The sequence below is a fragment of the Pelobates fuscus genome, chromosome 8, assembly GCF_036172605.1.
Source record: "Pelobates fuscus isolate aPelFus1 chromosome 8, aPelFus1.pri, whole genome shotgun sequence".
In the NCBI taxonomy this organism is placed as follows: domain Eukaryota; kingdom Metazoa; phylum Chordata; class Amphibia; order Anura; family Pelobatidae; genus Pelobates; species Pelobates fuscus.
This window is the reverse complement of record NC_086324.1, coordinates 178,123,177-178,139,530: the sequence shown is the minus strand read 5'-3', so window position 1 is coordinate 178,139,530 and position 16,354 is coordinate 178,123,177. Positions and strand designations below refer to the sequence as shown.

The 16,354-nt window shown below is 46.7% G+C and overlaps 1 protein-coding gene across 1 annotated transcript in view; it reads right to left on the bottom strand.

Annotated features, from left to right (window-relative positions):
- The window catches only part of LOC134572094 (integrin alpha-M-like), a 93,089-nt gene that overhangs the window by 43,536 nt on the left and 33,199 nt on the right, over positions 1-16,354 (bottom strand). The window lies entirely within an intron of this gene.

Below are 16,354 nucleotides of genomic sequence, written 5' to 3'. Positions count from 1 at the left end.
AACCTAATCTGGAAATAACAGGACTGGTTGTCTGACTGATGGTGGGGCGGGAAGGGTGTGTAAATTATTGTGGCGAAACCAGCTTCGCCACTGTGATCTGGAGAGGCCTGATTGCTAGCCTCCTGCCCGCTGACTATGGCCCCTGGACATGTTGCACTTTAAAAACTATATTTGGGCATGTAATAATTTATATTGCTGCTACTGGCCCTTTAAAATCAGCGATGGACATTTTGGGACTACTGTCCCTTTAAGACTGTGAAGCATATTCTATTGTACTGCCTGTATATTGTATATGTATTCATGTGTTAAGTTTAACCTGGGTGATATGTATGCAGCCTTCACCTGATTGTTCGGTAGAATCACTCCATTCATTATATTGAGTGAAACTACCGAACAACCAGACCACCCAGGAATAAGTGTGCCTCCAATTACAGTTTGCAACAATGTTGCAAACAGGTAATTGGCAATCCATGTAATGTATGCTTTGTCCTCTGGGTGGCCGCCATTCGGGAAACAAACACGTGGCGGCGGCCATCTTAAACTACCGAACAGCGGTGTTTTGCCGTCGAGTGTCTGGAACTGAAATCGGACACTTGACTAGGCAAACACCGCTGAGACCTCCATACTCCCAGAAATTCGTATAGAAACTACCGAATGACCCGCCGTTCGGTAGAAAGAAACATACGAACTAGGGGATTCATGCGAATCCCCCTTAGTCTCTATAACCCAAGTAATTTGTCTGTTTCATTCACTTGTTTGTGACCGACCGCAGGGCCAAAATGCATGGAACTGTTTTCGGATACTTTACCCATGCGGTCGGTCAAATCTTTGGAACCTCATATCTCCCGAACCATTCATCCGAATGACCTGATTCTTGAATATGTTGTCCCCCTGAATAAGGGCTATCAGGGGATACAATTGTAACGGACCGTTTCACTTACAAGAGGATAAAACCCAGTTTAGGCGATAATCCCCTTTCCAGATGCACAGGCAGCTACTGCAAACACCATTCTCCCGACTGAAACCACACGAACATTGGAACAGCTGAACAAGAAAAGCAGGCATCGGCTTACACTCTTGGCAGTCAGCATACAATCCCATTCCCCCAAAGACCGAGACGACACATCGCTTTGAGGGTTAAGCAAGAACTCTGGACTGGGACACCCAGTCTGGCTTTTATTACAACCAAGTACATACAGGACACTCCCAGGGGGAGGATGAATTTAACCAATCACATGGATGTACCTCCCACACATTTCCTCCCCTTAGATTAGCACTTAACATAATTATACCGTACACCTTTTTCCCCAATTCCTGGATGTACCCCAAATACATATGCTACACCTCCAAAACAGGTATCCCCTGATAGCCCTTATTCAGGGGGACAACATATTCAAGAATCAGGTCATTCGGATGAATGGTTCGGGAGATATGAGGTTCCAAAGATTTGACCGACCGCATGGGTAAAGTATCCGAAAACAGTTCCATGCATTTTGGCCCTGCGGTCGGTCACAAACAAGTGAATGAAACAGACGAATTACTTGGGTTATAGAGACTAAGGGGGATTCGCATGAATCCCCTAGTTCGTATGTTTCTTTCTACCGAACGGCTGGTCATTCGGTAGTTTCTATACGAATTTCTGGGAGTATGGAGGTCTCAGCGGTGTTTGCCTAGTCAAGTGTCCGATTTCAGTTCCAGACACTCGACGGCAAAACACCGCTGTTCGGTAGTTTAAGATGGCCGCCGCCACGTGTTTGTTTCCCGAATGGCGGCCACCCAGAGGACAAAGCATACATTACATGGATTGCCAATTACCTGTTTGCAACATTGTTGCAAACGGTAATTGGAGGCACACTTATTCCTGGGTGGTCTGGTTGTTCGGTAGTTTCACTCAATATAATGAATGGAGTGATTCTACCGAACAATCAGTTGAATGCTGCATACATATCACCCAGGTTAAACTTAACACATGAATACATATACAATATACAGGCAGTACAATAGAATATGCTTCACAGTCTTAAAGGGATAGTAGTCCCAAAATGTCCATCGCTGATTTTAAAGGGCCAGTAGCAGCAATATAAATTATTACATGCCCAAATATAGTTTTTAAAGTGCAACATGTCCAGGGGCCATAGTCAGCGGGCAGGAGGCTAGCAATCAGGCCTCTCCAGATCACAGTGGCGAAGCTGGTTTCGCCACAATTATAAAAGTGCAAATTTCTGTACTTTTTATAAAATGAAAAAACGAGGACACACTTTACACAACGTTTTTTGGGGTTTGGATTTTCCTTTTAAGAGCACCAAGTCATGTCAGCAACAAGAAACGGGTTTGAAATCTGCCCTGTTTCAGCAGGTTTTGCACATGCCGAGTGTCCTTTAAGAAGGATTTCAGGGGCTGCCCATTGACTTGCTATTAGGGCAGCAGGGCCAGCTGTCTAATAGTGGATGCATGCTATTGGCCTCTATTCAGGACCCATCATTGGTTAATAGCACTAGGGGGTAAATACAAGAGGTAGAAAGGGCCCGGCTCGCAAGCTTAGATCTAGTCATTGGAGCTCTTTATACAAAGTGCGTAGCTAGATAGCCCGTGAGCTTACAATCTAAAGGATAGCATGGGGGATTTGAGATAAAAGGTAGCAGGGGTGACGAAAAGATGTTAACCGAAAGTTGCAGACAAATAGCTTCCAAAAAGTATCTCTGTATTATATCCAGCTCTGTGTATTGTATGTCAGTCTCTGTATTATATCCAGCTCTGTGTATTGTATGGCAGTCTCTTTATTGTACCCAGCTCTGTGTATTGTATCCAGCTCTGTGTATTGTATGGCAGTCTCTGTATTGTACCCAGCTCTGTGTATTGTATGGCAGTCTCTGTATTGTACCAGCTCTGTGTATTGTATTGCAGTCTCTGTATTGTACCCAGCTCTGTGTATTGTATGGCAGTCTCTGTATTGTACCCAGCTCTGTGTATTGTATGGCAGTCTCTGTATTGTACCCAGCTCTGTGTATTGTATGGCAGTCTCTGTATTGTACCCAGCTCTGTGTATTGTATGGCAGTCTCTGTATTGTACCCAGCTCTGTGTATTGTATGGCAGTCTCTGTATTGTACCCAGCTCTGTGTATTGTATGGCAGTCCCTGTATTGTATCCAGCTCTGTGTATTGTATGGCAGTCTCTGTATTGTACCTGTAACGGAATGCAATGTATCAGCATACGATATCCGTTGGTACATCTAGGAAATCCACAGTCAGAGTAGAAAGCAAGGCAATGTTCCCAATCCTCCCAATAACCGGACGAAACACAGTTTGGGAGTCAACTAACTCGGTTTATTCACAGGCAGCATATTTATACAGTTCCCCATGCAAGGGGTTTCCAGACAGTAATTCCAGGGGATTTCTCCCAACATGCACTGTGACTTTCCCAACAGGCCTTGCTGCACGAGAAAGATACTCCCACTAAAATGGACGCTTAAGTGGATTATCTCCTCGTGCAGCAAAACCGACAATTGACATTAACATACACAATTCACACAATATTCGGTACTTTATAGTAATTGAACGTTCAGTAGATAGCTGGGGTCGGAGCGCACACTTTGGGAGAATACCGCTCTGATCCCAGCTGAATTGACCGAACGCCGCACATAATACAGTAGAACATTAAAGAGGGTTTAAAAGTACCGAATAAGTACGGGACATATAATGTACCGAACGCGGGACTCCCGAACGCTCTGGAAGTCCAGCGGTGTTCAAATCATTGAGTAGCCGTTTTCCATTCCAGGCTCTCGACGACCGAACACCGCTGCAGAGACAAGGGATCCAAGATGGCCGACCGCCGCATGGTCGGTAGTCGAACGACGGCCACCTAGGAGAGCCCTTAATTACCGATTGCAACAATGTTGCAATCGGTTAATTGGTGCCACACGACCTGTGAATGTGTGGTCTACCTGGGGAGTCCACATTCGTACGGCGAACGGCCAGGATAGCCGTGTTTCGTCGTATGAATGCTTTGTATGCTGGCAGCATACGGCTGCCAGCATGCGAACGGCCATAGAGCAATACACATACATTTAACGTTATACATTATATTTTCAGCCTACGGACAACCGGTACTGTATGTAGTTCAGAAGTGGCTAGTTTTGCCACAATGCTCCCCCAGAACCAAGCCGGCATACACAGTCTGATCCCAACGGATCGGCTTGGGGATGTCCGGGAGAGTACTCACAGATCACTTCTCGAGTTCAGTCTGTCTGGATAACCCGTCAGCGTTACCGTTTTGTTTTCCTGGCCGGTAATGGATAGTAAAGTCAAAGGGCTGCAGCGCCAAGCTCCAGCGCAGCAGCCTGGCATTGTCTCCAGACACACGGTTTAGCCACACCAACGGGTTGTGATCTGTGAGTAAGGAAAAAGGTTGTCCGTACAAATATGGCTGTAACTTTTTAAGGGCCCACACCACGGCCAGGCATTCTTTCTCGATGGCGGCGTAGCTCACTTCACGAGGCAGCAACTTGCGGCTTAAATAGGCTACGGGGTGTTCTCCGCCATCGGCTCCCACTTGGCTCAGTACTGCCCCCAATCCAAACATTGAAGCGTCTGTGTGAACAAGAAATCTTTTAGTTGGATCAGGAGCAGTTAACACAGGAGCATTAGTGAGAGCAGTCTTGAGTTGTTGGAATGCCTGCTCACACTCTGGGGCCCAGACAACCAGTCGGGGAAGGTTTTTCTTCGTCAGGTCGGTTAGGGGTTTGGCCAGGGTGCTATAGTCAGGGACAAACTTTCTGTAATAGCCGGCTGTTCCTAAGAACGCCAACACCTGGGTCTTAGTCCTGGGGGTAGGCCACTTGGCTACGGCCTCAATCTTGGCTGGCTCGGGCCTCTGCTGCCCACACCCTACACGGTGGCCCAGATACTGCACCTCGGCCATACCTATGTGGCACTTGCTAGGTTTTAGCGTTAACCCGGCCTCCCCAATGCGATCTAGTATCGCCCCTATGTGGTGTAGGTGGTCTGCCCAGGTCTGGCTAAAAACGGCTATATCGTCTAGATAGGCACAGGCATACTCCTGAAAACCGTCCAGTAGTCGATCTACCATCCGCTGAAAGGTAGCCGGAGCGTTTTTCATCCCGAAAGGCATGACCTTGAACTGGTACAGGCCAAACGGGGTGACAAACGCCGACTTGGGGATGGCGTTATCGGCTAGAGGGATCTGCCAGTACCCCTTACACAAATCAATGGTAGTGAGATACTGGCCCCGTGCCATCTTATCCAACAGCTCGTCTATCCGGGGCATCGGGTAGGCATCAGACACCGTTTTGTCATTTAGCCTCCGGTAGTCAACACAGAATCGGGTGGTGCCATCCTTTTTAGGTACCAGGACTACCGGCGATGCCCAGGGGCTATCGGAGGGTTCGATAACCCCTAGCTGCAACATTTCGTCTAGTTCGGCTTTCATATGGGTACGGACGGATTCCGGAACCCTATATGGAGCCTGGCGCATAGGTAGCTGTCCCGGGGTCTCCACTCGGTGGGTGGCTAGCGGAATGTACCCAGGTAAATTGGAGAAGGTAGTCCCCTTTGCTACAATCAGCGCCTGTACCTGGGCACGCTCCTGGGGGCTTAGCCGCTCCCCCAGCTGAACTCCCCGGGAGGGCTCTATCTGTTCCTCGGGTTCTAGTAGGTCGGGTAAGGGTAGATTTTCCTGATCCTCTACGGAGGAGGCACATATTGCCGTCACATCCTCTATCCTCTCATGGTAGGGCTTGAGCATGTTCACGTGGAGCATGCGTCTCTTCCCTACCCCTGAGCAGGGGCCGATCACATAGGTAGTGTCGCATCGCTGCTCCACTACCTGGTATGGGCCTTGCCAGATGGCCTGCAGCTTATCTGTGCGGACGGGCTTTAAGATCAAAACCTTCTGTCCCACCTGAAAGCTGCGGTCCCTGGCTCCTCTATCGTACCAGCGGCGCTGGCGTTGCTGGGCCGCCTGGAGGTTGGTGTGTACAGCTTGAGTCAGCGCCTCCAGACGGTCCCTGAACTCCAGGACGTATGACACGATAGGGGTTTCGTTAGTGGTACTCTCTCCCTCCCAGTGTTCCCTAATCAAGTTCAAGGGTCCTCGCACCCTCCTCCCAAACAGTAGCTCAAACGGGGAGAATCCTGTCGACTCCTGGGGGACCTCTCTATAGGCAAAGAGTAGGTGAGGTAGAAACCTCTCCCAGTCTTTGTGGGTCTCCCCGAACGTCCGAAGCATCTGCTTCAGCGTCCCGTTGAACCTCTCACATAGCCCGTTGGACTGGGGGTGGTAGGCGGAATTAACTATTGGCTTAATGCCACACACCTTCCACATATGTTGGGTAACTTCGGCCGTAAATTGGGTACCTCGATCCGAGATTATCTCTTGGGGAAAACCTACTCGGGAAAATACCTTCATTAATGCTTCTGCCACGGTCTCAGCGTGGATATTAGAGAGGGCCACGGCTTCGGGGTATCGGGTGGCGTAGTCCACTATAGTTAGGATATATCTTTTGCCAGAGGGACTGGGTTTTGGCAGGGGACCTACGATATCCACTGCTACTCGGCTGAAGGGTTCTGCTATGATGGGCAGGGGGCATAGCCTGGCTTTGTGGCGATCCCCTCGTTTACCTACACGCTGGCAGACGTCGCAGGAGGTGCAATATTGGCGCACATCCTGAGAGATCCCGGGCCAGAAGAAGGCATGGGTCAAACGGTATCGGGTACGGGTCATCCCTAGGTGTCCTGACAAGGGGATGTCATGAGAAATTCGCAGCAGCTCCTGTCTATACTTCTGGGGTACCACTAGCTGTTTATTAGTTAAGGTGACAGACCCCCCCACATCTTTTGCCGTGACACGGTATAGCAACTCTCTTTCCCAGATGAACCGCTCCCCCTCTAACCCTGCTTGGTCGGTTTGTGCCCGGTCCCTATATACTTGGAGAGTGGGATCGGTCTGGACTTCGGTCGCAAAGGTAGTCGGGGTATCCCAGGACATGGGGGTCAGTTGGGGAACATGGTCTCTTACCTGAGCCTCAGAGTGCATCGGTGTAGCCGTGGTGCGAGCCTGTTGCCGGGTGGTTACGGGGAGGGCTTCCTGGTACGGAGCCTGGGGAATAAAAGCGGAAGTCATTTGGCCCAAGTCATTCCCCAGTACAACATCGGCAGGTAAATTCTGCATCAGCCCCACTTCTACGGTCCCCTCTCCCACACCCCAATCCAAATGAACTTTGGCAGTAGGTAGCCGGTATACTGCTCCCCCGGCCACCCGCACTGCCACTGAGCCGCCAGTGTGGGTTGCGCCTGGTACCAAATGGGGTGCAACCAAAGTTAAAGTGGCTCCCGAATCCCGGAGCCCTTGCACCTCCTTCCCCTCCAGGGTCACTAGCTGCCGATGATGTTGTCGGTTGTCGGTGGCTCGGACTGACATTACTTTGTGCAGCACCCCAAGAGGCTCCTCAATTTGAGCGCTCAGCAATTCTTGGGTGGCGGGTGCTACCTGGTAATGGTGCGCAGCAGCCCTGGGTGCCAAATTTTGTCGCACCTGATTCCAAGCTTGTCGGCTCCGGTTTTGGGTGCACTCTCGAGAAATGTGCCCCCACTGCTTGCAGGTGTGACACTGAATGTTAGCCCGGCCGTTGTATCGGGAGGGGGTTGGTGGAGTATTCAGTGCCGGCCTGTGCAGGGGTGCGGTGGGGCCGGTAGGGATAAAATTATTGGGTGGCCCGGTAATCCGAGGGAGAGTCTTATTTTGGGCACCGTGATGCCTCCTGGCATCAAAATGCTGATCCGCCAATTTAGCGGCTTCGGGTAGGGTGAGTGGTTTCCGGTCTCTCACCCATTCTTGTGCTTCTGGGGACAAACCATTAAAAAACTGTTCCAGCAGCATTAACTGCCTCAACTCCTCCATGTTACTAGCGTTGCTGGCCTGTATCCAGCCTAGTGATGCTTGGTCCAGCTTGTGCGCCCATTCTGCATGAGAATCTTTCTCAGGCTTGCGCAGGCCCCGGAATTTCCGCCGGTATGCCTCTGGGGTAATAGCATACCTCTCTAAGATCGCCCTCTTTACTTTAGGGTAATCCTTACTGTCCTCTCGGGGTACAGCACGGTAGGCTTCAGCCGCCCTACCCGATAATTTGCCTGCCAGCAGCGGCACCCATGTTGCGGGTTCCAAATCGTGCAAATCGCACAGCCGCTCAAAGTCCTGCAAATACCCATCGATTTCGTCCTTTTCTTCACAAAACGCTTTAAATGCGTGATGTGGGACTTTGGGCTTTACCTGTCCGTAGGTGGAGGCAGTAACAGACTCTGCCCTAGGCGGGGTCGCTGGTGTGCTGGTCGCCATCAGATAATCCTGTACATCCGATACCATCACGGTCAGTATTTCCAGCGGTACTGGTTGCGGTAAGAATTCCAACCTGGTTCGTAGCTCTTTTTGGAATGGGGTCTCTTCCTTGGCTGGTGGGGGTGTAGCGCTGCGGGCTCTGTCTCCCTCCATCAATTCAGCGATCAGCACAGCCTTAGATTTGTTGCTGGCTATCTTACCCCTGGCTTCCAGTAGCTCTTTTAAAGTCTGTCGTTTTAGTATGGTATAATCAATCTCCATACGAATTGCCCTTGCTTTCCTTGTTCGGTAGTTCCAGTTTACACGAACGCTGCTTTTTCGGCTGTAAGGTTCGGATCCCGTCGCTTGCCACCAATTGTAACGGAATGCAGTGTAACAGCATACGATATCCGTTGATCCATCTAGGAAATCCACAGTCAGAGTAGAAAGCAAGGCAATGTTCCCAATCCTCCCAATAACCGGACGAAACACAGTTTGGGAGTCAACTAACTCGGTTTATTCACAGGCAGCATATTTATACAGTTCCCCATGCAAGGGGTTTCCAGACAGTAATTCCAGGGGATTTCTCCCAACATGCACTGTGACTTTCCCAACAGGCCTTGCTGCACGAGAAAGATACTCCCACTAAAATGGACGCTTAAGTGGATTATCTCCTCGTGCAGCAAAACCGACAATTGACATTAACATACACAATTCACACAATATTCGGTACTTTATAGTAATTGAACGTTCGGTAGATAGCTGGGGTCGGAGCGCACACTTTGGGAGAATACCGCTCTGATCCCAGCTGAATTGACCGAACGCCACACATAATACAGTAGAACATTAAAGAGGGTTTAAAAGTACCGAATAAGTACGGGACATATAATGTACCGAACGCGGGACTCCCGAACGCTCTGGAAGTCCAGCGGTGTTCAAATCATTGAGTAGCCGTTTTCCATTCCAGGCTCTCGACGACCGAACACCGCTGCAGAGACAAGGGATCCAAGATGGCCGACCGCCGCATGGTCGGTAGTCGAACGACGGCCACCTAGGAGAGCCCTTAATTACCGATTGCAACAATGTTGCAATCGGTTAATTGGTGCCACACGACCTGTGAATGTGTGGTCTACCTGGGGAGTCCACATTCGTACGGCGAACGGCCAGGATAGCCGTGTTTCGTCGTATGAATGCTTTGTATGCTGGCAGCATACGGCTGCCAGCATGCGAACGGCCATAGAGCAATACACATACATTTAACGTTATACATTATATTTTCAGCCTACGGACAACCGGTACTGTATGTAGTTCAGAAGTGGCTAGTTTTGCCACAGTACCCAGCTCTGTGTATTGTATGGCAGTCTCTGTATTGTATCCAGCTATGTGTATTGTATGGCAGTCTCTGTATTGTACCCAGCTCTGTGTATTGTATGGCAGTCTCTGTATTATATCCAGCTCTGTGTATTGTATAGGTATCTCTGTATTGTACCCAGCTCTGTGTATTATATCCAGCTCTGTGTATTGTATGGCAGTCTCTGTATTGTACCCAACTCTGTGTATTGTATGTCAGTCTCTGTATTGTACCCAGCTCTGTGTATTGTATGGCAGTCTCTGTATTGTACCCAGCTCTGTGTATTGTATGGCAGTCTCTGTATTGTACCCAGCTCTGTGTATTGTATGGCAGTCTCTGTATTGTATCCAGCTCTGTGTATTGTATGGCAGTCTCTGTATTGTATCCAGCTCTGTGTATTGTATGTCAGTCTCTGTATTGTACCCAGCTCTGTGTATTGTATGGCAGTCTCTGTATTGCACCCAGCTCTGTGTATTGTATGGCAGTCTCTGTATTGTACCCAGCTCTGTGTATTGTATGGCAGTCTCTGTATCGTACCCAGCTCTGTGTATTGTACCCAACTCTGTATTATATCCAGCTCTGTGTATTGTATGGCAGTCTCTGTATTGTACCAGCTCTGTGTATTGTATGGCAGTCTCTGTATTGTATCCAGCTCTGTGTATTGTATGGCAGTCTCTGTATTGTACCCAGCTCTGTGTATTGTATGGCAGTCTCTGTATTATACCCAGCTCTGTGTATTGTATGACAGTCTCTGTATTGTATCCAGCTCTGTGTATTGTATGGCAGTCTCTGTATTATACCTAGCTCTGTGTATTGTACGGCAGTCTCTGTATTGTACCCAGCTCTGTGTATTGTATGGCAGTCTCTGTATTGTACCCAGCTCTGTGTATTGTATGGCAGTCTCTGTATTGTACCCAGCTCTGTGTATTGTATGTCAGTCTCTGTATTGTACCCAGCTCTGTGTATTGTATGGCAGTCTCTGTATTGTATCCAGCTCTGTGTATTGTATGGCAGTCTCTGTATTATACCCAGCTCTGTGTATTGTACCCAGCTCTGTGTATTGTATGACAGTCTCTGTATTGTACCCAGCTCTGTGTATTGTATGGCAGTCCCTGTATTGTATCCAGCTCTGTGTATTGTATGGCAGTCTCTGTATTGTACCCAGCTCTGTGTATTGTATGGCAGTCTCTGTATTGTATCCAGCTCTGTGTATTGTATGGCAGTCTCTGTATTGTACCCAGCTCTGTGTATTGTATGGCAGTCTCTGTATTGTACCCAGCTCTGTGTATTGTATGTCAGTCTCTGTATTGTACCCAGCTCTGTGTATTGTATGTCAGTCTCTGTATTGTACCCAGCTCTGTGTATTGTATGTCAGTCTCTGTATTGTACCCAGCTCTGTGTATTGTATGTCAGTCTCTGTATTGTACCCAGCTCTGTGTATTGTATGTCAGTCTCTGTATTGTACCCAGCTCTGTGTATTGTATGGCAGTCTCTGTATCGTACCCAGCTCTGTGTATTGTACCCAACTCTGTATTATATCCAGCTCTGTGTATTGTATGGCAGTCTCTGTATTGTACCAGCTCTGTGTATTGTATGGCAGTCTCTGTATTGTATCCAGCTCTGTGTATTGTATGGCAGTCTCTGTATTATACCCAGCTCTGTGTATTGTATGTCAGTCTCTGTATTGTATCCAGCTCTGTGTATTGTATGTCAGTCTCTGTATTGTATCCAGCTCTGTGTATTGTATGGCAGTCTCTGTATTGTACCCAGCTCTGTGTATTGTATGGCAGTCTCTGTATTATACCCAGCTCTGTGTATTGTATGTCAGTCTCTGTATTGTATCCAGCTCTGTGTATTGTATGGCAGTCTCTGTATTGTACCCAGCTCTGTGTATTGTATGGCAGTCTCTGTATTATACCCAGCTCTGTGTATTGTATGACAGTCTCTGTATTGTATCCAGCTCTGTGTATTGTATGGCAGTCTCTGTATTATACCTAGCTCTGTGTATTGTACGGCAGTCTCTGTATTGTACCCAGCTCTGTGTATTGTATGGCAGTCTCTGTATTGTACCCAGCTCTGTGTATTGTATGGCAGTCTCTGTATTGTACCCAGCTCTGTGTATTGTATGGCAGTCTCTGTATTGTACCCAGCTCTGTGTATTGTATGTCAGTCTCTGTATTGTACCCAGCTCTGTGTATTGTATGTCAGTCTCTGTATTGTACCCAGCTCTGTGTATTGTATGGCAGTCTCTGTATTGTACCCAGCTCTGTGTATTGTATGGCAGTCTCTGTATTGTACCCAGCTCTGTGTATTGTATGTCAGTCTCTGTATTGTACCCAGCTCTGTGTATTGTATGGCAGTCTCTGTATTGTATCCAGCTCTGTGTATTGTATGTCAGTCTCTGTATTATACCCAGCTCTGTGTATTGTATGACAGTCTCTGTATTGTACCCAGCTCTGTGTATTGTATGGCAGTCCCTGTATTGTATCCAGCTCTGTGTATTGTATGGCAGTCTCTGTATTGTACCCAGCTCTGTGTATTGTATGGCAGTCTCTGTATTGTATCCAGCTCTGTGTATTGTATGGCAGTCTCTGTATTGTACCCAGCTCTGTGTATTGTATGGCAGGCTCTGTATTGTACCCAGCTATGTGTATTGTATGTCAGTCTCTGTATTGTACCCAGCTCTGTGTATTGTATGTCAGTCTCTGTATTGTACCCAGCTCTGTGTATTGTATGTCAGTCTCTGTATTGTACCCAGCTCTGTGTATTGTATGGCAGTCTCTGTATTGTACCCAGCTCTGTGTATTGTATTGCAGTCTCTGTATCGTACCCAGCTCTGTGTATTGTACCCAACTCTGTATTATATCCAGCTCTGTGTATTGTATGGCAGTCTCTGTATTGTACCAGCTCTGTGTATTGTATGGCAGTCTCTGTATTGTATCCAGCTCTGTGTATTGTATGGCAGTCTCTGTATTGTACCCAGCTCTGTGTATTGTATGGCAGTCTCTGTATTATACCCAGCTCTGTGTATTGTATGACAGTCTCTGTATTGTATCCAGCTCTGTGTATTGTATGGCAGTCTCTGTATTATACCCAGCTCTGTGTATTGTACGGCAGTCTCTGTATTGTACCCAGCTCTGTGTATTGTATGGCAGTCTCTGTATTGTACCCAGCTCTGTGTATTGTATGGCAGTCTCTGTATTGTACCCAGCTCTGTGTATTGTATGTCAGTCTCTGTATTGTACCCAGCTCTGTGTATTGTATGGCAGTCTCTGTATTGTATCCAGCTCTGTGTATTGTATGTCAGTCTCTGTATTATACCCAGCTCTGTGTATTGTATGACAGTCTCTGTATTGTACCCAGCTCTGTGTATTGTATGGCAGTCCCTGTATTGTATCCAGCTCTGTGTATTGTATGGCAGTCTCTGTATTGTACCCAGCTCTGTGTATTGTATGGCAGTCTCTGTATTGTATCCAGCTCTGTGTATTGTATGGCAGTCTCTGTATTGTATCCAGCTCTGTGTATTGTATGGCAGTCTCTGTATTGTACCCAGCTCTGTGTATTGTATGTCAGTCTCTGTATTGTACCCAGCTCTGTGTATTGTATGGCAGTCTCTGTATTGTATCCAGCTCTGTGTATTGTATGGCAGTCTCTGTATTGTACCCAGCTCTGTGTATTGTATGGCAGTCTCTGTATTGTATCCAGCTCTGTGTATTGTATGGCAGTCTCTGTATTGTACCCAGCTCTGTGTATTGTATGGCAGTCTCTGTATTGTACCCAGCTCTGTGTATTGTATGGCAGTCTCTGTATTGTACCTAGCTCTTTGTATTGTATGGCAGTCTCTGTATTGTACCCAGCACTGTGTATTGTACGGCAGTCTCTGTATTGTACCCAGCTCTGTGTATTGTATGGCAGTCTCTGTATTGTACCCAGCTCTGTGTATTGTATGGCAGTCTCTGTATTGTACCCAGCTCTGTGTATTGTATGTCAGTCTCTGTATTGTACCCAGCTCTGTGTATTGTATGGCAGTCTCTGTATTGTATCCAGCTCTGTGTATTGTATGTCAGTCTCTGTATTATACCCAGCTCTGTGTATTGTATGACAGTCTCTGTATTGTACCCAGCTCTGTGTATTGTATGGCAGTCCCTGTATTGTATCCAGCTCTGTGTATTGTATGGCAGTCTCTGTATTGTACCCAGCTCTGTGTATTGTATGGCAGTCTCTGTATTGTATCCAGCTCTGTGTATTGTATGGCAGTCTCTGTATTGTACCCAGCTCTGTGTATTGTATGTCAGTCTCTGTATTGTACCCAGCTCTGTGTATTGTATGTCAGTCTCTGTATTGTACCCAGCTCTGTGTATTGTATGGCAGTCTCTGTATTGTATCCAGCTCTGTGTATTGTATGGCAGTCTCTGAAATGAAAATGAAGGAAAGGGACCTCAGTTAAGAAAAAGGATAAATGAGTCATTTATTACACGTGAGTTTACAGAGGAAGAGGTTCTATTTCATCTGTCAAAAGTAAAGACAAATAAGTCAATGGGACCTGATGGAATACACCCAAAGCTATTAAAAGAGCTTAGTGGTGTACTAGCAAAACCATTAACAGATTTATTTAACCAATCATTGATAACAGGAGTAGTCCCAGAAGATTGGAAGTTAGCGAATGTTGTGCCCATTCACAAGAAAGGTAATAGGGAGGAGTCGGGCAACTATAGGCCAGTAAGCCTAACTTCAGTAGTGGGGAAAGTGATGGAAACCATGTTAAAGGATAGGATTGTTGAACATCTAAAAACACATGGATTTCAAGATCAGAGACAACATGGGTTTACTTCAGGGAGATCATGCCAAACTAATCTTATTGATTTTTTTGATTGGGTAACTAAAATTATAGATCAGGGTGGTGCAGTAGACATTGCTTACCTCGATTTCAGTAAGGCTTTTGACACTGTTGCACATAGAAGGCTTATCAACAAACTACAATCTTTGAGTTTGGATTCCAATATTGTTGAATGGGTAAGGCAGTGGCTGAGTGACAGGCAACAGAGGGTTGTAGTCAATGGAGTATATTCGAAGCTTGGGCTTGTCACCAGTGGGGTACCTCAGGGATCTGTACTTGGACCCATTCTCTTTAATATTTTTATTAGTGATATTGCAGAAGGTCTTGATGGTAAGGTGTGTCTTTTTGCGGATGATACTAAGATATGTAACAGGGTTGATGTTCCAGGAGGGATAAGCCAAATGGAAAATGATTTAGGTAAACTAGAAAAATGGTCAGAGTTGTGGCAACTGACATTTAATGTGGATAAGTGCAAGATAATGCATCTTGGACGTAAAAACCCAAGGGCAGAGTACAGAATATTTGATAGAGTCCTAACCTCAACATCTGAGGAAAGGGATTTAGGGGTGATTATTTCTGATGACTTAAAGGTAGGCAGACAATGTAATAGAGCAGCAGGAAATGCTAGCAGAATGCTTGGTTGTATAGGGAGAGGTATTAGCAGTAGAAAGAGGGAAGTGCTCATGCCATTGTACAGAACACTGGTGAGACCTCACTTGGAGTACTGTACACAGTACTGGAGACCCTATCTTCAGAAGGATATTGATACCTTAGAGAGAGTTCAAAGAAGGGCTACTAAACTGGTTCATGGATTGCAGGATAAAACTTACCAGGAAAGGTTAAAGGATCTTAACATGTATAGCATGGAGGAAAGACGAGACAGGGGGGATATGATAGAAACATTTAAATACATAAAGGGAATCAACACAGTAAAGGAGGAGACTATATTTAAAAGAAGAAAAACTACCACAACCAGAGGACATAGTCTTAAATTAGAGGGACAAAGGTTTAAAAATAATATCAGGAAGTATTACTTTACTGAGAGGGTAGTGGATGCATGGAATAGCCTTCCAGCGGAAGTGGTAGAGGTTAACACAGTAAAGGAGTTTAAGCATGCATGGGATAGGCATAAGGCTATCCTAACTATAAGATAAGGCCAGGGACTAATGAAAGTATTTAGAAAACTGGGCAGACTAGATGGGCCGAATGGTTCTTATCTGCCGTCACATTCTATGTTTCTGTATTGTATCCAGCTCTGTGTATTGTATGGCAGTCTCTGTATTGTACCCAGCTCTGTGTATTGTATGGCAGTCTCTGTATTGTACCCAGCTCTGTGTATTGTATGGCAGTCTCTGTATTGTACCCAGCTATGTGTATTGTATGGCAGTCTCTGTATTGTATCCAGCTCTGTGTATTGTATGGCAGTCTCTGTATTGTACCCAGCTCTGTGTATTGTATGACAGTCTCTGTATTGTACCCAGCTCTGTGTATTGTATGGCAGTCTCTGTATTGTACCTAGCTCTTTGTATTGTATGGCAGTCTCTGTATTGTACCCAGCTCTGTGTATTGTATGGCAGTCTCTGTATTGTACCCAGCTCTGTGTATTGTATGGCAGTCTCTGTATTGTACCCAGCTCTGTGTATTGTATGGCAGTCTCTGTATTGTACCCAGCTCTGTGTATTGTATGTCAGTCTCTGTGTTGTACCCAGCTCTGTGTATTGTATGGCAGTCTCTGTATTGTACCCAGCTCTGTGTATTGTACGGCAGTCTCTGTATTGTATCCAGCTCTGTGTATTGTATGGCAGTCTCTGTATTGTACCCAGCTCTGTGTATTGTA